The sequence below is a fragment of the Macrotis lagotis genome, chromosome 2 (genome assembly GCF_037893015.1).
Source record: "Macrotis lagotis isolate mMagLag1 chromosome 2, bilby.v1.9.chrom.fasta, whole genome shotgun sequence".
NCBI classification, from domain to species: Eukaryota; Metazoa; Chordata; class Mammalia; order Peramelemorphia; family Peramelidae; genus Macrotis; species Macrotis lagotis.
The window spans coordinates 9,650,415-9,674,824 of NC_133659.1; positions in this window are offsets into that span (position 1 = coordinate 9,650,415).

Genomic DNA, 24,410 nt, shown 5'->3' on the forward strand with positions numbered 1-24,410 from the left:
TCCTGGAGAAGAGGAGCCATGGTCTTGTCCAGCCTTGAGATAGGGAAGTTGTTAGAGCAATTATCTAAGAACAAGCCTAGGGATCCAGAGTCCATTAGCTTTAGAGAGAAATCATTCCTTCACTCAAATAATGAACATTTATTAAGACCCCACTGTGTGCAGACCATTTATTAAGCACTTTGTCAGTGAGAGGGGAACTAAAAGCAAGTCATTGGGAAGTAGAAGAAAGAACTAAAGAAAAAGATCTTCCGGGGATGAACCTTCATACTAGGAGTAACTTGGGGAAAGTGAGGCTTGGAAGTAGAAGTAGAAAATTTAGCTTCACTTCAATCTGTCATTGGATAGAAGACAGGCTCCATTTTGTGGATGGGCCCAACCCAGCCTTTGATCCCCTCGCAGCCCTATTCCTGACTTCCTTTCCTCACAATCATACCCTCCAGTACCCTCTCTCTGGTTCTCCACTCTCTTTTGTTTGTTATCATCCCCCATGGGAATGTAAGGTCCTTAGAGTATTTTTGCTTCTATTTGTGTCTCAACTTTCAACAGGCATAAGGCATTTCATAAAGACTTGTTTCTTCCTTTACCTCCAAGGTCAAAGTCAGTCATAATACTTAGACTCCTGGTGGGGGAGGTTGAATTAAGGCTACCAGCCAGGAGTTGAGGTGCCAGGTCTGTGCTGAGGTGGCTATTATTCTGGCACTGGGAATAAACCAGACTCATAAATATATAGACCTAACAAGCACACAGTTGCCATTCAGCTACCTCAGCACTCATACAAGCATCAATTAATTTTTCCTGTCTCAACTCTTGGCTTGCTTATAGAAAAGTTCTTTGGATTCTTTTCCTATTTGCTTTCTCTATCCTCCCCTGTCTTCTACACCCCCCAATCAGAACAGCTCCATCATTCCAGATCCCTGCTATGCTTTGACCTTTCTGACCTTGTTCTTCCTCATGTCTGCTCTACTAGCATCCAATGGCTTCCCTCTATGGAAACTATCTTGACTTAGAATGAGCTGTGACTCTTAGAATATACCTCCCCCACCACTCAATATTGATTCAAATAGGATATTATTTCTCTAAACTGTCTTAAGATTTATGAAATGCCTTTTTACACAGCTGTCCTGGTGTTATAAGCATTATTATCCCCATTTTTCAGATGAAAATCCTGAGGAAAATATAGGTTATAACCTGTCCAGTCACATCACTAGGAAGTGTTAGAAGTGAATTTTCCAATCCCAAATTGCTTGTCTCCAATGTCTCAACAACTTTACCACAGACTACTAGCCTTGGATTTTCACTTGCTTGAAGGCAAAAAGTCAAAGTATCCTAAGGGAAAGGGAAGAGATGAAAGGCCTGGAATCTAAGATGTAGACTAATTTATGGCATCTTAGGCTGAATTATGAAATTCAGTAACAACAAATGTCAAATCTTCTATTCAAGTTCAGTCAGTCAACAAAGCCTCATTTAATACCTACTCTGGAGTCAGGTACTAAGTTAAAGACTGAGGCTAGATACAAAGAAAACAAGATAGGTTCCTACTATCAAGGAGTTTCAATCTTATATAATTACAAATATAAGATATTTAAGCATTAGCATTGTTAGACTGGAGAGTAGAGGATGGGGGCCTAGAGGCAGGGTCAGTGGCTCTCATATTTGAGTTGTCTTGGAGGGAAACAAGGGAAGTCCATCAGTAAAGGTGATGACCTAGAGTCTATAGGTTTCAAGCCCGGAGAAGATCTAGGAAAAGTATATAGAATTGGAGAAGAAAAGCCAAAAACTTTATAAGGCAAGGGGTGTCCATTTAACCCGGAGTTTATCAGAAAAGGATGCAGGGGTTTAAGTGAACTGAAGCCTCAGTGGGAACCCACAGGGAGTTGTGATCATCTTGGAGCTTGATTCTAAGAATAAAAGAACTGACTGTCCCTCTATTACTCTATCCTGGACAGCATATTGACAGTATTGTGCATAGTTGTGGATACCACAGATTTGGTAGAACATTAATGAACCAAAGAGCATCCAGATTTATGCAACAATAATGGTGAAACTTGCTTTATTTAAACACTAAGGAAAGAACCAGGAGCAATGAATGGAAGTGGCAAGAGGGAAATGATTACAAGCCAAAAGCAACAACAAATGCCTTTCCTAATAACTATAAGATTTTAGGTATTCCAAAATAAAATAGATTGTGGTGGCAGAAGGCTCTTCTCATTAGAAGGCTTTAACTGAAGGTTGAATGACCACCAATGTTTTGAAAAAAAAATGAATTTTCCTAGGCCAAGGAATAACTGAGCAACAACTGACTGAGTTCCCCCTTCCAGCAGAAGCATATAGCAGAGCAAACATGTTTATGTAGTGTACATTAAGAAGTTAAACAATATTCATGAAGACCAGCCTGTTGTTTGTGTGTGTGTGAATGTGTGTATTTGTAGAAGTATGTTTGTGTCTATGTGTGCGGGCATCTCTGTGTGTTTATATATGCATAAGTGGACTAGATGAGTGTCTATATGGGTCTATGTCTGTGTGCAAACATGCATCTGTGTATGTGCAGTGAGTGAATGTGAGACGTCTATGTTTGTGTTTGTGTGAACATGGGTGAAGGGAAGAGTCAAGGTTTGATTATTTTCCTATGCAGCATTATCTTGTAATCCTCATCAAAGAAAGGTGTCTTTCTGTGTCACATCAGAGTCCTGGGGATTGCCTTATGAATATCCCAAAGTTTAAAGGTTCTCAACAGTGGATAGAGTACTAGTCTTGAAATCAGGAGTATGGAAGTTCAAATCTAGCCTCAGTCACTTGCCATTTATGAGCTATGTGACCTTGGACAAGTCACTTAGCCCTGATTGCCTCACATCCAGGGACATCCCCAGTGGTCCTGATTCATATCTGACCACTGGACTCAGATAACTCTGGAGGAGAAAATGAGAATAGTGATGTAGCCTGGACCCTTGCCACTAAAATCGAATTTATTTGCTTGCCATGGCATCCTCTTCCCTGGTGTCATGGTCTTCTTCAAGAAAGGAATCCATGAGTAACATACATAGCTTCTGATATCACACATAGATTCCAAATTTGATACACTGGGTGCCTAAAAATCAAGTAGATTGTCCAGATAATTCCTAGACACTGTGTTTAAGAAAAGGGAATATTAACTATTTAGTTCCTGAATAGCATCCCAAGCTTGGAAAAAGAAGGGGTATGTCCACATGATCCCTGTAAATGAAAAATGGGGAGGCTAGGAAGAGAAAACTTGTCCTTGCCTCTGTGAATTACTGGAAAAAGAGATCTGATGAGAAAGGGGGTTATGATGGGACAGGTCTAAAATGGTGTTCCTTTGCAGGAGTCAGTGGAAGTTTATGGGCTTAAAGCAACTTGGGGATACAGTGGATAGAGCACTGGTCTTGGAGACCAGAGGATGGAAGTTCAAATCCTACCTCAGACAATTGACTTTTCCTAGCTGTGTGACTTTGGGCAAGTCACTTAGCCCTTAATGCCTTGTATCTAGGGTCATCTCCAGTCTTTCTGATTCAAGTTTGGCTGCTGAACCCAGATGGCTCTGGAGGAGAATGGTGATATAGCACAGCCACGCGTCATTCAAATCCAATTCATGTGCGTGTTATGGCATCACCTCCCAGATGTCATGGTCTTCTTTGAGAATGAAGAGCAAATATCATCATGGGCTTAAAACGTGACTCTCTACAATTTTAGATTAGAGTACCTGCTTAAGGTACCTTCTACATGTCCTTTTAGCTTAGATTTGTTTTTGGTATGGAGAAATAAAAATTCTTTGAACTATATGCACCACTACCCTGAGCATTGTAGAAATAGGAGCCTCTCAACTCTATTTGTGGAAATCTGCATTGTTGATTGTTCTTGACTTCAGGGAAAATGATGCCATGATAAGCAAATGAATCAGATTTGAATGAAGGGGGCTGAGCTAAGTCAGCAGCCTCACTTTCTCCTCCAGTCATCTGAGTTCAATGGCCAGATAGGATTCAGGACAATTGGAGATGGACCTTAATGTGAAGCAATCAGAGTTAAGTGACTTGCACAAGGTCACACAATTAGTAAATGGCAAGTGACTGAGGCTGGATTTGAACTCCCATCTTCCTGACTCCTGCCCTGTGGCACCTAGAAAGGATCTCTAAGTAAGCCAGATTTGGAGATTTTCAAAGAATAATGCTCATTAGTGATAATAATCCAAAGAGAGAAAAGTTCACGCACTAAAATCTTAGAGGCATTGGTGTCAGAGGAAAGGATTGGGTCATACATTTATTATTCTATGTGAATTTTCCCCTCCAGGGGATTGGAAGCTCTAGAGATGGTTTCCTTTTTGATACTGCACTTCCGGTGCCCAGCAGAGGACGTAATACATGATGAGCAATCCCTAAATACTTGCCAAATGAATGAATGAATCCATCAATCAATTACAAAGCTGAAGTAGATTTAGTTTTCTGCCTTTGTTAAACACCTGGGGAATGAGATAGATTGTGTTCTTTGACATAATAACACCTGACAGGGAGCACTTTAAGTAACACAAAGGGCTTTGTGGGTATTGTCTCACTTGATCCTCACAGAATCCTTATAAGCTTATTCCTAGAGTCATCTTACCCCAATAAGGAAAGAGAGGTTCTGGGTTTGACTTCCCCATGGATACTTAGAGGGAAGATTCAAATCCAGGTCCCTTGTGATTGCTAATTTGATTGACTTTCACCATATAACATGCTCCTTTCTGAGATTTAGATCATAAAATTAATGTCAAATGATTCTGTCATTTACAACAACATCTACTATCATCATCAATGACAGATTGACGAGCTGTCATTGACTATCATACAACGCTACACATCATCATCACTGACAGATGCTTATTGAATGGCTCATGGCTACCAGGTTGTCTGATGGGCTCTGTGATGAATGTGATGAATACACAAAATATTAATGATAACTCACATTTATCCAGCACCTTAAATAAAGTGAACAAAGTGGTTTACACACATATACTTTTAAAGGGAGAAAATTTAAGAATTTTGTAAGAAAGTAGGGAAAAGTTTGTGTTTTTAGTAATGTTGAGATAGATGCAATGTGATATACAGAATCAGATCACTAATATTATTTGTATTTAAACCCTAATATTAACTTTGTGTATGCCACTATAAACCCCAGTTCAAGAATAATATGAGGTGGGGGCGGCTAGGTGGCGTAGTGGATAAAGCACTGGCCTTGGAGTCAGGAGTACCTGGGTTCAAATCCGGTCTCAGACAATTAATAATGACCTAGCTGTGTGGCCTTGGGCAAGCCACTTAACCCCATTTGCCTTGCAATAAAAAGGATAATATGGGATGAAGGCGATAAATGAAGAACAAAGTTGATCCTAACAACAGCCCTATGATAATAGGTGCCATTATTAATGCATATACACACACATACAGATGAAGAAAATGAGGCAGACAGAGGTTAAATGGCTTGTCCAGAGCTAGTAAGTTTCTGATCCAAGATTTGAACTCTGTTCTTTCTTATTCCATGACCCATGTTCTATTCACTGATACCTAACATCTAGCACCTAACAAATCACCATAGTGGCCATAGTAGCAATGTGGAAACAATATAGTGCAAGAAATACTGAATTTAGAGTCGAAATGCTTAGATTCAAATCCTGGTGTTTTTACTCCATATTGGATGATCAACAAAACACCTTACCTCACCAAGTCTATTTCATTGACTGCAAAATAATGATGCTCAGCTACATGGTTTCTCTGTTTTCTTTCAACTCTAAATCTCTGAACCTAGGACACATGAGAGTCCTTCAAGCTCTGCTCTCCTTGCTTCAGGGATAGCACTGGACCTTGAAGCTAAGACATGGGACTACCCTCCCTGGGACTCTCCAAGAAGTCACTGCACCAATACTTCTCAAGTCCCTCTATTTAAACTACTGCACTGTTTCGTGCACACACATTCATCATGCCACTGACTGCCTTGTTGGGAAGATAAAAAATATGGAATTAATAGAGACAAAAATCAAAACCAAGCTACAATCATATTATATCCTGAATCTAATTATAACCTGAGGTCAAAAATAATTGCTAGAGTTGGTCAGGAGGAACAGAACCAGAGCTGAGTGGTAACATAAGTTATTCAGGGAGAGATGAAAAAGAGATGAAGAAGAGCCTTGAAGAGGAGTCTCCTGGTGCAATGAGGCCATGTCTGGACTAGATCACAGGGAGATGTGGTTTTGAATCTTGCTTCACACATTTATGAGCTGTGTGATACTGAATGTCATTGAACTTTTCATTTTCAGTTTCTTCATGGGTTAAATGGGAAATAAAGATCTTTTGTGTTTACCACGCAGCCTATTGGGAGACTCAAAGGAGATAATGCATATCAAATGTCTTTAGAAATGTCACATGTTGAAACAATGAATGAATGAATAGAATTTGGAGGAGATGCAAGGATTGAAGCAATTAGACTGGTTCCTGCAATGTGGTGTTGCAAAACTATTGTTGAGCTTCTGACTGGAGATTTCCATCTCAGAAACAAGGAGAACCTATAGCCAAATTCCCTCCCTCAGGGTCTGGAAGCATTGGGTTAGTATATAGAGGCAAGGATTAGTTATCAAAGACTCACTAGGGTGAGCCAAGGGACCAGAGGTGAGAGGTGACACTAGGATCAGCAGCCCGGGCTTAACAAAGTTTCATGAACAAATTTAGCGATAAGGTCAGGGGTCAGGAAGAAGTTTCTGCATTGGGACAGCAGAGAGAATTTGATTTTAATGCAGCCTGGATACAGTTCCAAGGTCTCCATTTTTCATGGGTGATTTGGGTTTTTATACTCTAGGGCATTTCAGTCTGTTTTCCAAATGGCAGTCACATAGGGCCTTTCTTTTCTTTCTTACTCCATTATCACTCTCAAAGTCAATCATTTTACCTGAACAGGAGAAGCAGAACAAGGACTCTTCCAGGTACAAGATTATGCCAAACTAAGACTCAAAAACAGACATAAACCTCTGAAGCTGAGGACAGTGGGGAGAATCAAGGTTGAAACCAATCTGGAGGAGGCAGAGAGGACATGTTGGTGACTAATGGGACACAAGACTGGAGTAGGGGATGGGGACTGCTTCAAGAGGAACATCAAGGGACATGGCCATTAGCATCTTGGCCACACCTGATGTAATGGCTTGATTGAGTCATTAATATACAAATCTAAGCTCCAAAAGACTGTTGCCCAGGGAACGCTCCCCTTTTGGGTTACATAAGGAAAGCAAATAACATTACACAAGTGTAAACATTTGCAAAGCAGCAGGGGATCAGTGAGACAAATGCCAACCAGGCTAGGGGACTAGCTAATTGCCCAACATGCCCTTCTGAGCAAATGACCTCTCTGCATCTTCTTGTCCTGGTGAGATACACAGAAAGGAGAACACCACGAAGGCTCTTTCTAAAGAGCAGATAATTAAGTTCTCCTCTCCCTTTCCCTTGATCCCTCTGTCAAGTCAGTCTTCCTGGATATCTGGGGATCTAAATAGAGTTTTCCTTAACAAATATGGCCACTCACACAGGCATTTTGAAATAGTGAAGGAAAGAATTGACTTCAGTTTAAAGTAATGGTACACTGATAAAGATCTCTGGCTTGACAAGAAGGTAGTACAAGAGACTAGACAGCTATGGGATCAGAAGGTCTGTGTTCAAATCCATACTTTGCTACTTATCACCCCTGTGGCCTTGGGCAAATCATTTAGCTTCTCTGGGCCTCAGCTTCATCAACTATAAAATGAAGGGATTTAACTCTATGATTGTGTGTGTCTATTCCTACATAAGATCTATGAGTCAATGACTCATTTTGGGGAACAATAATCAATGGGAAAGTATTCGTACAACATTTTGGTTTGTAACGCTTTATTTTGTTGATCAACTCCTATCTCATTTGATCCTCACAATTGTCTTCTCCTAAACTTCAGCAGAAGGTTGCTAGGGTGACTGCCTTCCTCTACTTCTGTCTCTAAATAGCTTGTCTACACGTAGCATCTCTGGTCAAAGGAAAGAAGACCAATATTGACTTCAGCATCAGTAAGGGGATTACTGAGCTTATTTCACCTTGAAAAGGCCAGACCGCCTGTTGTTGCCTATAGACAGAATAGATAAGAGCCTCCCTAGTGGGCATCTCACCTTGCTGTTCTATCATTCTATGACTTAGGGGACAGAAAACAGTAAGTGAGATGTATTAGAAAGAGGTAAATGTAAGAAAATGTGTGACATGTATCTCATAGACCCTAACCCATGCCATTTATTGTCTGTGTGACCTTGTTCAAGTCCCTGCTTGGCATAACCTCTCTGAATTTGGCTTCCTCCTCTATAAAACAAGGTATTGAACTAGATGACCTCTAGATCTAAACAAAATCAGAAGGTGGGGGTTTGAATCTATGTGACCAGGGATAATTCATTTCAGCTCCTTCCTCTGATCTCAGTTTTTCAACTGTGTATTAAAAGGGAGGAATTAGATCATAAAATGATGTAGAATAGCATGATATAGATGTTTGCAAAAAACTTTGTGAGGTAAAACTTTTTATGATTCCCATTTCAGAGACATCAAATTCCTCTCCAAATTGTCTAATACAGAATCACAAAATCCAAGAGCTAGGAGGGAGAGACCTTAGAATGTCCATTCTCATATATCTAAGACATGATTGTCTGGCCACTCTTTGATGACTACCCAGGAAGAGAACCCATTACCTTCACTGGAAACCATTTCTTCTTTTGAGTTAAATTATTAGGAAGATTGCTTCTTTCTCTACCCTCTGGGACCAAATAGATCCAATCAAATCCCTCCATCACATGATTGCCTTCCAAATACTTGAAGGCAGTTCTCCTATTCTCCTCAGTCTTCTCTTCTTCCAACTAAACATCCCCAGTTCCTAAAACCAATGCTTTTATAGATTGTGCTAAATCCTTTACCATAGTTGTTGACCTACTCAGTTCACTCTGTCAGTTTCCTCAATGTGTAGTGGTCAGAACTGAAGCCCATTCTACAGATGTATCCAAGAAGAGTAGAGGATCATGACTTTCATGTTGCTGAAACCTCTGCCTCCTTTAAAGAGGTTGTGTGAGTTTGGTTTTCTTTTCTTTTCCCTTTCATTTCATACTACTAATTCATCTTACCTTTGCAGACATTGGAACCCCCCAGATCGCTGTTTTTCCCAGAAAAAATATGTTGTCTATCTCTGCTTCCTTCATTTTGTTTCTTGTGAAATAGATTTTGAACTCGTCTCCCATTTTTCCAAACTTCATTTAAATGCCCCCTTTTCTACCATGTTTCTAAACATTCTTGCTCATCTCAGTTCAACATCTCTCTCCTTTGAACATAGCTATCCCTTTAAACACTCCTGTATCAATCATCACATCGTATCTTTCTTGAGTTTAAATTCAACCTTTCAAAGTATGTGACTATAGGGAGGCTACTTATCACTCTGAGTCTCAGAATCTCTCGGTTCAAAGAAAAAATTGTTAGTGTAGAGGACAGAAGAAGGGATTGAAGGGATATGATGGTGCATTTATGTATTCAAAAAGATATTACTGAAGAGATAAATGATAGAGATTAGAGATAAGAGATGATTAGAGATAAGAGTTTAGAGATAAGAGAAAGATAATGGAATAGTGATAAGAGAGATTAGAGATGGAGTTAGTGAGAGAGAGAGAGAGAGAGACAGGGAAAGAGAAAGAGATAGAGAGAGAGAGACAGACAGAGAAACACAGACAGAGATAGAGTCAGAGAGAGAGGGAGAGACAGAGAGACAGAAAGTAGGGGATTACTTCTGCTTGGGCCCTAAGACATAACTAGTAACAATGTGGGCAAATTACAGAAGGAAGATTGAGGCTGAATACAAGGGGAAGGCTTCTTCACAGTGAGAGTTGTCCAAAAGTAGAATGTGACACCTCTGCAGCTCTTGGAGTTCCTTCTGTCTCAGTCTTCAATCAAGACTAGATAACCATTTACAAAGGAAGTCCCAATGGACATTCTCTTATGGATCATAAATTTAGAGCTGAAAATGACTTCATTGCATAGATTAAAAAAATGAGTGTTAAAGTGACTAACCCAGGTTTACTCTGCTAATATGTGTTTGAGATGGGATTTGAACTGTACCATCTGGCTGCCTCCATAGAGAGGCTGGAAGAATTGACCACGGAGATGCCTTCCAACTCTGACATTCTCTGACATCCATTGCTCTGACAAACAATGATTTAGACCTTCCCAATTGTACAGCTCTGCATTGCAGTATCAGACAGTGGAAGAAATCATTATTACTAGTAGTAAAAGTAATTATAGCTCATAGATGGGGAAAGATCATTGGGAATTAATAATGGACATGGAAAGTAGATTATAAAATTCTAAATGGGTAATGAGGGAAGTGAAGGCAAGGAGGGACTCCTAGGAGTACAAAAGCTATGAATGCTATATAATGGTTGATGCCCTGGAACAGAGCTCTATTTATACTACCCTAGTTGTATTTATGCTTCTTTATCATCTTCAGTGGTTTACCAAGTTCTAATTTTATCTGAAAAAAAGAACTATGCAACATAGAATTAATATTTTCAATACTGACATCTGAGAGGTTATCTAATCTGATCATGGGAAATTCTTATTATTTTTCAGGTTCCAAGATAAATACTAATGAAACAAAAAGAAAAAGAAAAATGAAGGGGCAGCTAAGTGGTGCAGTGGATAGACCACCAACCCTGGAGGCAGGAATACCTGAGTTAAAATCGGGCCTCAGACACCTAATAATTACCTAGCTGTGTGGTCTTGGGCAAGCCACTTAACCCCATTTGCCTTGCAAAAACCTAAAAAAAAGAAAAAGAAAATCTACCTCTGCCCACATGAAACTTAAATTCCTAATCTGGGAATACATTCATGAAAGGGAAGAGAAAAATGTAGGATAGCAGGGTAAGTTTTGGGGGCATACTAGCAATGTGGAAAGATTCAGAAATAGGGTAAGGAGAAGAATAAAGATGGATGGCCTGGGCTCTTCAAAAAAAACATGAATGTTTCAGGAAGAGCTCGTATTGGGAGAAAGGGACTATGGAGGTAGAAAGAGTTTCCAGGATGAGAAGGTTGCAGGGACTTCACCCCAAGATGTCATAGTGAATAAAGAGGAAAACCAGGTTTCACACCCACGTTCAGAGCTATCCAATGTAGAACCTCTGTCTTATAAAAGAATCTTAGGCTACAACCCTCCCTTTCATGCACAAATTGACCTTACTGCTATTCCTAAGACACAAAATGTCATCTCCTTTCTTTATACCTTTGCCCAGGCTACCCATGCCTAGAATGCTCTTGCCTATTAGAAGCTATAGTTTCCTTCAAACTCAGTTTAAACACTACCTTCTAGATGATGACTTCTCCACCCCCTCCAATTGTTAACACCTATCTCTCCATACACCATGAAATGATCTTGCACTTATTTTGTATATTCTTATTTCTATGCATATTGTATCTATCAGTCAAAACTGTTCTTTGAATCCAAGAGAATTCTTGGTGAACTTTATTTCTCTGGCATCTTACATTGTTCCTGACACATGATAGACACTTCACTAATGTTTAAGGATTGTTTGGTGCCTTCATGGATAGTCACACAGTGAATAGTTAGGTGTCCAGAACTTAGCAGACAATCCTTGAATTGGACGTGCGATAGTTTTCAAAAGGTTACTGCCTCCAGGCAATTTTCTAAGAAAAGAGATGAAGATTCATTGGTAGAGGGAGTTCTTCATTGAAATCTCCTCTAGCAATAAAATCAAAGATTTAATATAAAAATCTCATGTTAATAATATTAAAGACATTCCTGATGAGAAAAACTTAAAAGGAAGTTGTATATTGTAAACAATATTCCCCAGAGCATATGATGCCTCCTGTTAAGGGGGAAATGATAGAATAAGATCATAGACTTTTGAGCTAAAAAGAAAGTTAAGTTTCATTAAGTCCAACTACATTATTTTACAAATAAACAATTGAGATCCAAAGAAATTAAATAGCATAGCCAAGATTCCAGCCCAAGTTTCCTGACTCCACTGTCCTTTCCACTAGGTAAGCATATCGTAGCCACCATCTTTTTGAGGTAGACAGATTAACACTAACATTGACTCTGTAAAAGGTGGTCAATTCACAGGGCTGTGGTTCCACTCCCTGTGCTTATGATTTCTCAAGTCATATACCCCATCCTGGGCATACTCACTATATGTGCCATCTCCTCCATTCCAATTGAAGTTTTATTGATGGCAGCTTAGTATCATGCTTAACACATGACTAACACATAAAAATGATTTTTATTCATTCATCTGATAGGATCAAGGTAAACAGAGTTTTCAAGTTCACTCAGAAGCCATGTAAGAAATTAGTCTAATTCTGGGCACCACATTTTAAGAAGGACAAATAAACTCAAAAGAGTCCAAAGGAGTGAGACCAGGATTGCTTCAAAGAAGTAAGGATGTTTAACAAGGATTACAAAGATTATTTGCTGTAGGGCACTAGTAGATTAAGAAAATTGTCTTAGGAAAGCAAGACCAAGGGTTACTGAAATTGGTTCTTTGAAAGCAAGGGAGTTTAGGAGTGATGGACTATCTAACAAGTCCCACAGAGGAAATGGTTCAGGGACATAGAGGAGGAAACATCCAAAATGACAGATTGCAAAATTCTGTCATCCATATGAAGATCATGGCATATGAGGATCTGGAGAAGGAATTAGGAATATTTTTAATCTAAGAGAAGAAAAGATTTTGAGGGCAGGGTATTATAACTATCTTCAATTAAGACTCTGACTGTCGTCAGAACAATGGAAAGTTTATGACCAAGGAAGAGGTGGAGAACATCATTAAAAACAAACTAGATGATTTTGATTACATTAAATTAAAAGGCTTTTGCACAGACAAAACCACTGTAACCAAGATCAAAAGAAATGTAGTAAACTGAGAAACAATTTTTACAACTAGTATTTCTGACAAAGAACTAATTTCTAAAATGTATAGAGAACTGAGTCCAAATTATATATATATATATAAAAAGTCATTCCCCAATTGACAAATGGTCAAAGTATATGCAGAAACAATTTACAGATGAGGAAATCAAAGTGATCCATAGTCATATGAAAAATTGCTCTAAATCATTACTGATTAGAGAAATGAAACTTAAAGCATCTTTAAGGTACCACCTCACATCTCTCAGACTGGCCAATATGACCAGAAAGGACAATGATCATTGTTGGAAAGGATGTGGGAAATCTGGGAAACTAACACATTGTTGGTGCAGCTGTGAACACATCCAGCCTTTCTGGAGAGCAATTTGGAATGACATAAAGGGCAATAAAAATGTGCATCCCCTCTGATCCAGCAATATCATGACTGGGTCTATACCCTGAAGAGATCATTAAAAAGGGGGAGAAAAATCACTTGTACAAAAATATTCATAGCAGCTCTGTTTGTGGTGGTAAAAAAAATTGGAAATTGAGTGAATGTCCATCAAATTGTGTTATGGAACACTATTGTTCTATTAGAAACCAGGAGACATGGGAATTCAGAGAAGCCCAGAAAGATTTGCATGAACTGATGCTGAGCAAGATGAACAGAACCAGAACATTGTACACCCTAACAGCAACATGAGGGTGATGATCAACCTTGATGGACTTGCTCATTTAATCAGTACAACAATCAGGGACAATTTTAGGGTATCTGCAATGGAGAACACCATCCAGAAAAAGAACTGTCGAGTTTAAACAAAAGACCAAAGACTATTACCTTTAATTTAAATTAAAAAAGGCATCTTATCTAATTTTGCTATCTCATACTTGTAGGTGTATATATATATATATATATATACATATATATATATATTTCCTTAAGGATATGATTTCTATCTCACCATATTCAATTTTAATCAATGGAAACAATGTAAAGACAAGCAGACTGCTTTCTGTGGAGAGGTGGGGGAGGGAAGAAAGATGGGGGGGGGATTGTAAAATTCAAAAACACATTAAAGCAAAAAAGACACTGACATAGGATCACCCACCATGGTGTGGCCTCATTAGAGGGGTTGCTGTGCTCTATGAGCAGGGCAGAATTGAAGTAGCTCAAAAGAAACATGAGATCCACAAGTTTAGAGTACCCACCCCAGCTGTTCATGTGGACTATTCATGCCCAACCTTTGGTAGAGCCTTCTGAGTTCCTATTGGTCTGATCAGCCACAGTCGGACCCACTGTCATTTGCTTCTAACTAGTGATGTCATTTTTATCTTCTTTGAAAGCAAAAGACAAGAACTAATGAATTAAAGATTTCTCTTGTGAAAAATGCATTAGATTTATTGGTCTTCTCTCTGGAAGGCAGAATTTACTGAGTGGGGGAAGTTGTAGTTACTATCAATTAGGATTATTCTAAAGTGGACTATTTTATTTCTACAAGGGGTGAGTTCTCTCTCACCAGATAGCTTCAAGTAATTACAGAATAATCTCTTATATTGTAGAGGGAATCTGTGCTCAGGTATGGCTTTGTCCAGTGGTCACCAAGATCATCTTGCACGATTTTGCAACGTTCCATGATTTTGCAAACTCTTCATTCCCAGGGTCAGCTTTGAATTTAATTTCTAGACAACATTTTACCTGGCATGGCATGGAAGAAAGAACATCGATGGGTCCAAAAGAAAGAGATGTTCATCCCAGCTCTTCTATCGCATATTCCCTTGGTCAAGTTACTGAACCTCTTTGGGTCTCAGTTTCCTCATCTATGCAATGGGAATGGCCATACTTTCATGACTCACCACTGAAGAAGATAAAGAGATATATATTTTGTAAACCCTCAAATGCCTTAGGAATGTGAGCTCTTATCCCAGCTCTAAAAAACTATGATTCGAAGATAATGTGAAGCAATATGGAAACAAATGTTTGGCCTATGGCTATAAAAGAGGGAGTCGATAAAATTTCTCTCATTTTATCTCACAACAAATGTTCCTCCTCAGTTGGAAATGTGGCTGGACCCAACACAAACAGTTCTAGTACATCAGTGCTTCTCACCAGTCTTTATTTTTATTTTTTTAACACATTTAAAAGTGTAGCAAGTCTGCTGTAAGCTCCCATGCCTAGAACATTGTATCTTCTATGCTTTGCAAACTGACTTCCTCAGTTTCTTTTCAGGTCCCAGATTAAATCACTTACTTCTATTACTTACCCTCCATTGATTTTCTTGATTTACTCCATATATCTTTTGTGTCCATAATTTTTATATGTTGTTCCCCCCATTAGATTATAGTTCTAATAGCTCTTGAGAGCAGGGATAAAGGACCATTCCTTGCAACCCCAGGGCTGAGTCCAGAACTGAGATAGGGATATAAAGAAAAAAAAATCAAATGAAAAGAGGAGTTTTCAGAAAGACCACCAAATATCCACAAGGGAAAGTTACGGGAAGGAGGAATTTTCCATGGTTATGAGGGCTGAAATGCACAAAAATAGGTAAAGTTTAGGGAAGAGGACAGACTTGGCAGGATATCACTAAAATGGAAACAGAATTCAGGAGAGGGGCAAGATGTTCCTTAATTGCACTCTCCTTGGAAAGTTGAGACATTGATATTGACCCTCTGAGACAAAACTCCGCTATTCCTACCCTACTTTCATCTCTGTAGAGAGGGATAATGATGGAAATAATGGCTAGAATCTGTGTTGTAGTTTAAGGTAAATAAAGTGCTTTTATAGATTACCTCATTATTGACTCATTAACTACCTTAGTCAGTAGGAGTTATTAGTATTTATTATCTAGTATCCCTATTTTATAGCTGAAGGAACTGAGGCTGAGATACACTGTAACTCATTAAGCATCAAAGAGCTACCACGGTCTTATACTGTTCAGATTACAGACTTTCTGGGGCAGCTAGGTGGTGCAGTGGATACAGTACCAGCCCTGGAGTCAGGAGGACCTGAGTTCAAATCCAGCCTCAGATACTTAATAATGATTACCTAGCTTTATGACCTTGGGCAAGCCACTTAACCCAACTGCCTTGGGGAAAAAAACCTAAAATAACCAAAATTCTGGTCTTCCTGATTCTGAATCTAGAATTCTATCCATGGAGTCAATTAGTTATCTCCCACAGCTGGAAATAGGGGAGATCCAGAACAGAATTCTGTTAACAAAGACAAGATCATATGTTTGTACATCCACAGAGAGAAGTAAATGGAAACTAGGATTTTCTTTTCTTAGCTATGTCTCATTTACAATATGTCCTTCTGATGAACAGGGAGGCAAAATGACTATTGAGCATAGAAGCACATGGGTTCAGGGGATCCAAGAGTCATTAACATCTCATAATGCTAAACTCATTAACTGGAACCCATCTTAGTAAACATAGTATAATGAGTGTGTGCAGGTTTTTCTCAGCTTTATTCGTCTCCTGCTGTCATGCCCATCTTCAATGCTGGGGATCTAGTTTGTCCTTCACAAATCATTATATTTGGGCAGCTATGTGACCCAGTGAACAGAACACAATATCCTTGCAACACAATTTCTACTGCTCTTGTTTTCAGGATACTTGTCCTTGAAGTCTGGGGATTAAAGGACTCCATTCCTGCAAAACAGCACAGGAACCTTTAGTTTTGGGCCACAGGAAGGTCAAAGCTAGATGACCCATCCCCCCCCATTCTGATTTCAGGAAATCTGGTTGATAAAATGTATGAACCAGGTCTTATGAATATCACTCTGTGCATATATGGATGTGTTAAAAAATATGTAGCATTAGAGAAAAATATCAACATGAACACTGAAAAAATTCAGAAGTCCAAACTCTCAGACTATCTTGTATTTAACTATTTTATATTTTTGTATTTATTCAGTGTAACATATATATATATATATATATATATACACATATGAGACACATACGTGAGTGCATATATGAAATGGGAGAACAAGAGGAAGGATAGACTATACTTTGAAATACTTTGGTATAAATTTATGCATATATTTGTGTTTGTATGTATTTTACATATTTGCATACTTATTCTTCCTTATATGAATTAGTTCCCTAAGAGCAAAAATTGTTTCCTTCTTTGCATTTTATCTATATTTATATTTAGTACAATTCTAGCACTAGCAGGTTCTTTTTAAAGATTTGTGATTAGATGACTAATTGCCCTTGGGGGTCTTCTAGTTCCATCAGAACCTTTAACTAAAGAGAAGGAATCCATTCTGAGCCATTAGGGGCAGTCCTTTCAACCTAGAGAATATTTCATTGAGGGCATAAGCTATTTTAATTTTGTCTTTGTATCTTTACTACATCTCCTAGATTGGAGCAGAGGAAGCATTTAAAAAAACTTGGTGAAGAAAATTGAAGTTTCTGAATACTTCACTTTTTAAGAAGTGTTTTTCCCTCCTTATCATTCATCTGACATTGCCTCTTTGTAGTTTGGAGCCAATGACCCAAAATTGATTTTCAACAATAGAAAAACTATATAAACATTATTAGATGACAGAAAAAAAAGTAATCATAGTCAACAATGCACCCTCTCTATTTATGACCAATAACCCTAAAAAAACCAGTAATATTCATTACTTGGTATCTGTTTATCCAATAAACATCATGCATAAGACCAATTATTATCTGTATTCCTCCGATCTGTGCTTGAAAAGAGGACACCCCAGTTGTGGAAATCACATATCACTGACGGTCAAAGTGTCATTGACATCCTATAGAACCTGAATTTTGTGGACATACATGAAATTTCTGCTTAGGGGGAGGCTGAGACTGGATCGTGTAAGCTCCAGCGTTCTGAGGGCTAGAAAGCTAAATAGGTTGTGTCTCCATGGTACATTCAGAATCGATGAGGTGAATCCATCAGGGAGGTTAGGATAACCAGGGTATCTGAAGAAAGTCGACCTGACCAAGTTTGGAAACAGAGGAAATCAAAATCCTCAAGCTTAACAATTGTGGGATTGGTCCAGAAGTAGCTACTACACTTGCAGATTCACAAAATAAAGTAAAACGACAACAATAACAAATAACATAATGTAATGGTCTAGGAGTCAGATTAAATTTAATTGAAATGTAAGTCAAGAAATGTAAACTCCCCTTTGTTCTCATGAACTCCCATGCAAATCATGTATTTTCTCCATGTCTCAGTTTGCTCATCTAGAAAATATGGAAATGAACCTCAGAATTCCTAAGGTCCTAACTTTAACATTCTATGTCTTACCCTTCTCTTTCCTCGTCTCTTTTTTGCTATCCTCTAAGAAAATTAGGTTGAATGAGCAGTGTGGAAGCTGAAAAAGATGGAGTTAAATGACTTCCCAGGATCACCCAGGTTGTGTCTGATTCCAAAGTTGAACCTGGTCTTCCTATCTCCAGGTCCAGTTTGCTGTCCACTGTACTACCAAGGGTCTAGGAGAATATTTATGACTAGAAAATTGATTAAGACTTGTCAGAGGTGGACCTATTACTTTTTGAGGGGTGCTGTTTCCCATAAAATGCCTTCTAGTTCGCTTAAGATTACTCTTAGTGTATGATTTCAGGGACCAAATGAAGATTGAAAAAAAAGGGCAGAATGAGGACAGATACTTTCTATTAAAGATAACAAATCATTTCATAGCTGTAAGAAAAAAATGCCCCAATACAAAATCAATTATTCAACTATCTAAGATCCGATGAGATAGCATCATAAGAATCTTCCTTGTGGGCCAGCAGCTGCTAGGGCTCTCCAAGCTCCATGTTGGCTTTGTTCTAGAAGCTGTAGAAAACAGACTGCAAAAACCTGAGATAAACCAGAAGCATTGATGCTCTAAAAGGACCAAAATGTGACATTTTATTGTTTGTGAAATTGTCTTTTCAAATAAGAATCCTCACACTCCAGAGATGAAATCCACCCATCTGGAAACTGCACAGCGCTCTCTTATTAGGATTGAATGGACAACACTTGGATGCCATCCCAACATAGGTCAAAATGGCCACATTGTCTCAAATGAAAAGCATCTGTTAGTGTTCCCTTGGTGCTTAGAGACAAGCAATGGCAGTGTTTAAATGGCCAGCTATGTGGTGCTGAAGCCTGGACAGCACACACGCAGCAAGTTCAAGTGGGGGTATTGGCAGGGATGAATCCATGATTGGTACACTTTCATTCTCAAAAGTAGGAATGCTTTCTATCCCTTCACCCCCATGCCCAAGTATTCCAAGATGGCAGAGAACAAGTGCAATGAGACAGGGAATTGAAAAGCAGCACAGGAAGCTTCAAGGAAGGCAAGAAAAGAAGAAAAGATGATCAACTCTAAGACAACAATTTTCAGACCCAAATTAAAGATAGTCAAAGACTCATTTAGGAAGATGTTTTTATGAATATTGGCTTGATTATGCTTACATTAAAATCAATGTAGCTAATAGTGAACAAGAGAAGGATAGAATATAATTTGAGAACTGGAAACTATTTAATCACAAGTTTTCATTTTCTAGGTAAGGAAGCTAAGGCCAATAGAAGTATAGGGAGTTGAACAAGATCACACACCTAGCTAAGAGAAGAATCTACTTTGAAATACATAGGTTTGTACACCCAACAGTTCTGACCTTCTTGTCACACTCAGGAAGTCTAAGTTTCTGAGATATCTATGGAGTTAGGCAGGAACAGCTTGATGACTCAGGAAGTCAGGAAGACCTGAACTCAAATTTAGTCTCAGATACTTATTAGCTGTGTGACTGAGTGAATCATATATTCTCTGTTCACCTTAATCTACAAGAGAAGGAAATGGTAAACTACTCTAATATTCTCTTGAACAGTATTTTTATGCTATGGTCCAAAGGGTCATAAAGAGTTTGACATGCAAGGCAGCTAGGTGGTGCAGTGGATAGAGCACTGGCCCTGGAGTCAGGAGGACCTGAGTTCAAATCCAAATAATTACCAAGATGTGTGGCTAAGCAAAGCAATATAAAGTCATAGCCACTTAACCCCATTGTCTTGCAAAAAAAAAAAAGAGTTGGACATGACCCGAATGAATGAACAGCAAAGGGAGTAGGAAATCAGCAGTTATTATGAATAATCCCGATGAGGGCTTTGGGCTTCTTTTCTATAGCCATTCTAGAAAAAGATAAATTAGCCCTGCCTGGAAGACCATTGTTTGTAAACTGATCCTCATCTTACACCTCTGTTTTTGAAAGGAGAAAAGTTGCATTTTCTGATTCAGAGAACAGAAGACCTTTGGGGAAAAAATGGGTGGCTTACCCTATGAATTTATGTACAATGGTGCACAGAATATGCTGGTCCACAATTCCCTGGTATGGAAATTTAATCAACTAATTCACATGGCCAAATCAAATGGCTTTTCCTCAGTTCTCATCCTTCTCAGCCCTTCTACAGACTTTGACATAATCTATTATCCTCTTCTCCATGATATTAGGTTTTCAAGAATTTCTCTCACCTGGTTCTCCTACTACATAACTAACCAGTGCCCAATATTTTCTGCTGGATCCTTATCAATGTGACACTCACTCATCATGGATGTCCCACAGGGATTGGTGTTATACTTCACTTCCCATGATCTAATATACCATCTAGTGATTCCATCCCCTTGCTAATACCTCATCTTGCAACTCTGCATTGACACTGGTTTTCCCTCATTCTTGCAATGCTTTCTCATCACTTCTAACTCCTGGTTACCTTTGTTCCTTCAAGCCTTTGCTAAAATCCCATCTTCTCCAAAGGTCATTTATTGAGCCTCTCTTGATGTTAACTCCTTTCTTTCAATCTAATCTTCGATTTCTTCTTGTTCATACAGAGTAGTTTGCATAACATCTCCCCCATGAACTGTGGGTTCCTTGATCACAGAGAATTATTTATTTTGGGTGTTTTTGGTCTTTCTCTATTAGTACAGTGTCTACTACATAATGCTTAACGCTAAATTCTTACCACCTTCTGACTCCTGTCTATGACTTCTGCAGTGCTGTTTGAGGTGCTGAGAGACTAACATACTTGCCCATGACCACACAGACAGCAGTGTCAGAATCAGAAACAGAACCCAGAATCCTGTATATACATTGTCAGAAAAAAGAAATGTCTATTGACTGATTGGCTCTGGCTCTGGTCTTAAAACTCCTGGCTTCTTCATGAGATTCTTAAAGTAAAATAAATATCAACGAGCTTGGGAAATAATGATATTGCATCACAAGGTCAGCAACAAACTCATCTTTGATAATCTCTGCATTCTTCCCTGTTTTCTTGGGCATCACAGAACTTCCATAGTCAGAGATCATGGGACCCCAGCAATCATTGCAATAAGAATATGAGCATGTGGTAAGCTTGAAGTAGAAGGTTACCTTTCTAGAATGTGGGTTCATTATTGATAGCCCCGAGTTCCTGCCCTGGCTTGCCAAACCCTTCATTTTGTCTCAGTTCCCATTCTGACTGCTTATTCCTATATTTTCAACCTGGCCCAAACTTTCTGACTTCCTCATTTTTCTGTCTCTGTTGCCATAGTGACTGTTTCTCTCTGATTCCCTTGTTTGAACCTTAGTATTGTCCTTTAACCATACTTAATTATGCTGTGACTCTGACATTTAGTTCCCATCCCCATGCAAAGCAAAACTGTTGCTGACCACTGGCAACTCAGTTCTTAACCCTGGCTGGTCCAACATCAGTTACACACTTTTGATTCTGTATTTTAGATGCTAGGATTTGGAGAAAAGCCAATCTATTGATTACCTAGTCATTCATCCATGTTTTGGGTTCAGATTCAGATGAATGGAGATTCAGAGCCAGTCCACACTTTCATTAATTAGCCTTCACTGCAGTGGCAGCTAGGTTTATAGTCAGAAAGCTAAACCACAAGAATAAAAATCTTAGAATTTAAGTGGAAAATCTTTTGCACATAAAACACAGCAAAGTAATATAAAATCATATCTTTTGAATTTTTGATAGGACCATAGAATTTGACTTGCAGGATTTAAGAATGGCATCTTAGAGTCAGCTAGCAAATAATCACATGGTGCAGTAAAAAGAGTGCCAGACTTGGAATCAGAAGAATTGAATTCAAATTCGGATGCTGCTTCTTCCTAGCTGTGAGACCTTGAATATATTTCTTGACCTCTCTGGTCCTCAGTTTCTTTATCTCTCAAATGAGATTAGACAAACATCTTTGTGGTCCTCTTGAGAACTAATGCTATCATACATTAAAAACTAAAGTTAGCCTATGCTATACCTGTAATTTTGAGTAAGTTATGAAAGATTTGAAGAGAAGAAAGCATGATACTTGGAAGAAATTATGTTTCTAATTTTCAAATGCAAAATGTGGGGGTAAGCTGATCGGCAGACTTAGAGATGGAGAGGATAGCAGATCCAACTAGTCCAAATTCTTCATTTTACTATTAAGGAAAAAGAAGTACAGGAAAATTAAGGCCTTACCCAAGTCTACAAAATAAATGGGAGAGGTAGGATTTGAACCCAGCACCTGGGCAAATCCCTCATCTTTCATAGTTCCACATTTTCCTAGATCTTGCTATCCTGCCTTTGTTGATCTCTAAGGCTTTTGCTATTTTAAGTCTCCAATAATTTTAGACTTCTCATCTTGATTGTAATTTACTATCCAAACATTCTTTATCCACTGTTTGGAGGACATTGAGGTAAAGATTGGGACTTACAGGTAACTCACTCTTATAACAAAGCTGATAAACCCTCTAGTTAGTAATATAATCAATTTAGGAAATAGGCTAGGCGGGGAACTACATGCCACAGTGGATAGAGCACTGGTCCTGGAGTTAGGTGAACCCAAATTTAAATCTGTCCTCAGACACTTAACATTTCCTTAGCTATGTGACCTTGGACAAGTCACTTAATCCCAGTGCCTTGCAAAAAAAAAAAAAAAAGAGGAAAATATGTTGGAGTGCACTCCAAACTGAGTCAGTGTCTGCTTAATGATGACCACATCTTGCTATTTGTTTGGATCCTTCCCCTCTTCAGAGTGCACATTTCTCCCTCTGGTGCAGCCCCTTCATACTCTCTTATCCTGTCCAATTCTGCCTTCTGCCTTGTCAGCAGTCTTCCATAGAGGATTCAATCTGTTCACTAGAGTTATAGGAGAATAGACATAGAGCTGGAAAGGACTTCTAAAGTCATGTAGTCCAAACACCTTATTTTAAAGATGGGGAAACTGAGTCAAGAGAAGCTTAATGACTTGTCCCAAATCCCAAAGATCATAAAGCCAAGATTCTAACTTAGGCCCTGTGATTCCACTGAACTATACTACCTCTCTTGGGATGCTTTAGTATTTAATACATTTGTGGCCTTCAGTATGTCTGTAATTCTCACAGTATGGTCAAAGTACTTTTTTGTGCATACATGTCTCATACAAGTCACCAATCTGAGCATGTTTAAGCCTGATTATACCAATCATGTATCTTTCTTTGGCCTTTGGTTACTTATAATGCTTTGGGAATCCTATGACTCTGATTCACAAATATATAACATTCCTTCCAGTAGATTGGTGTTAAAGAGATGGACCACTGTAACAGTCGATAGTGATGTGAAGTCATTTATAGGACGCTTCTTCTGGAATCCAGATCAATCCTCTCCCAACACTCAGCTCTGGGCTCACTAAGCATTATATTTTCAAAGCTCAAACTGATGTGAAGGGTAACCAATATTGAAGTAGCTCAAGGGTGTCCAAAGATCCCCACATGTGGGTTTGGGAAGGTCTAAATTTCAAATCCTTTTTAGATAACATATTAGCCAAACTGATCAGAATACTTGACCTCTTGCAGGCTCAGTTCCTTCATCTGTATAGGGATGATCATAATAGCTATTATAAGGTATGGACAGCAAAAATATATTCTATCTCCCAGTGCTATTGTGAGAATCAAAAGAGATGGTATATATACAATGCTTTGCAAACCTTAAAGCTTTAAAGATATGCTAGCTATTATTACAACTGCAATAATTTTTTTAAAAGGAAGCAAACATTTTATTTGACATGAAGGATATTTTTTAAAAAAATCATTCACAAGACATCAAAATTAAGCAAAAAAAGATGCAAAATAATATTTCATTCCTCTATGGATTCAAGTTTTGCAAAGCACATTTGCTTCAAACAATAGCACAATGAGGTAGAACATATTATCCCCATTTTACAGATATAGAAATTTATCCTGAGATAAATTGTGTTTTATGCAGGGTCTCACAGCTAGTTAGTGTCTAAGAGAGAATCTGAACTCAGTTCTTTCTGACCCTAGTTCTTACACTTTATATTTAGCCCTTGTTTTATTAAGTGATGAATTAAATAAAGCCACAAAGTTGGGAAGAGAGAGAACCCAAAGGGAGGTACTTCAAAGGAAGAAACAGAGCTAACCTTCCTCTCCACTTCAGGTTCCGGGAAATATGTCAGGAGATGGGGTTAACTCTGACATTCTGTGGTGACCTTCTTCAAGG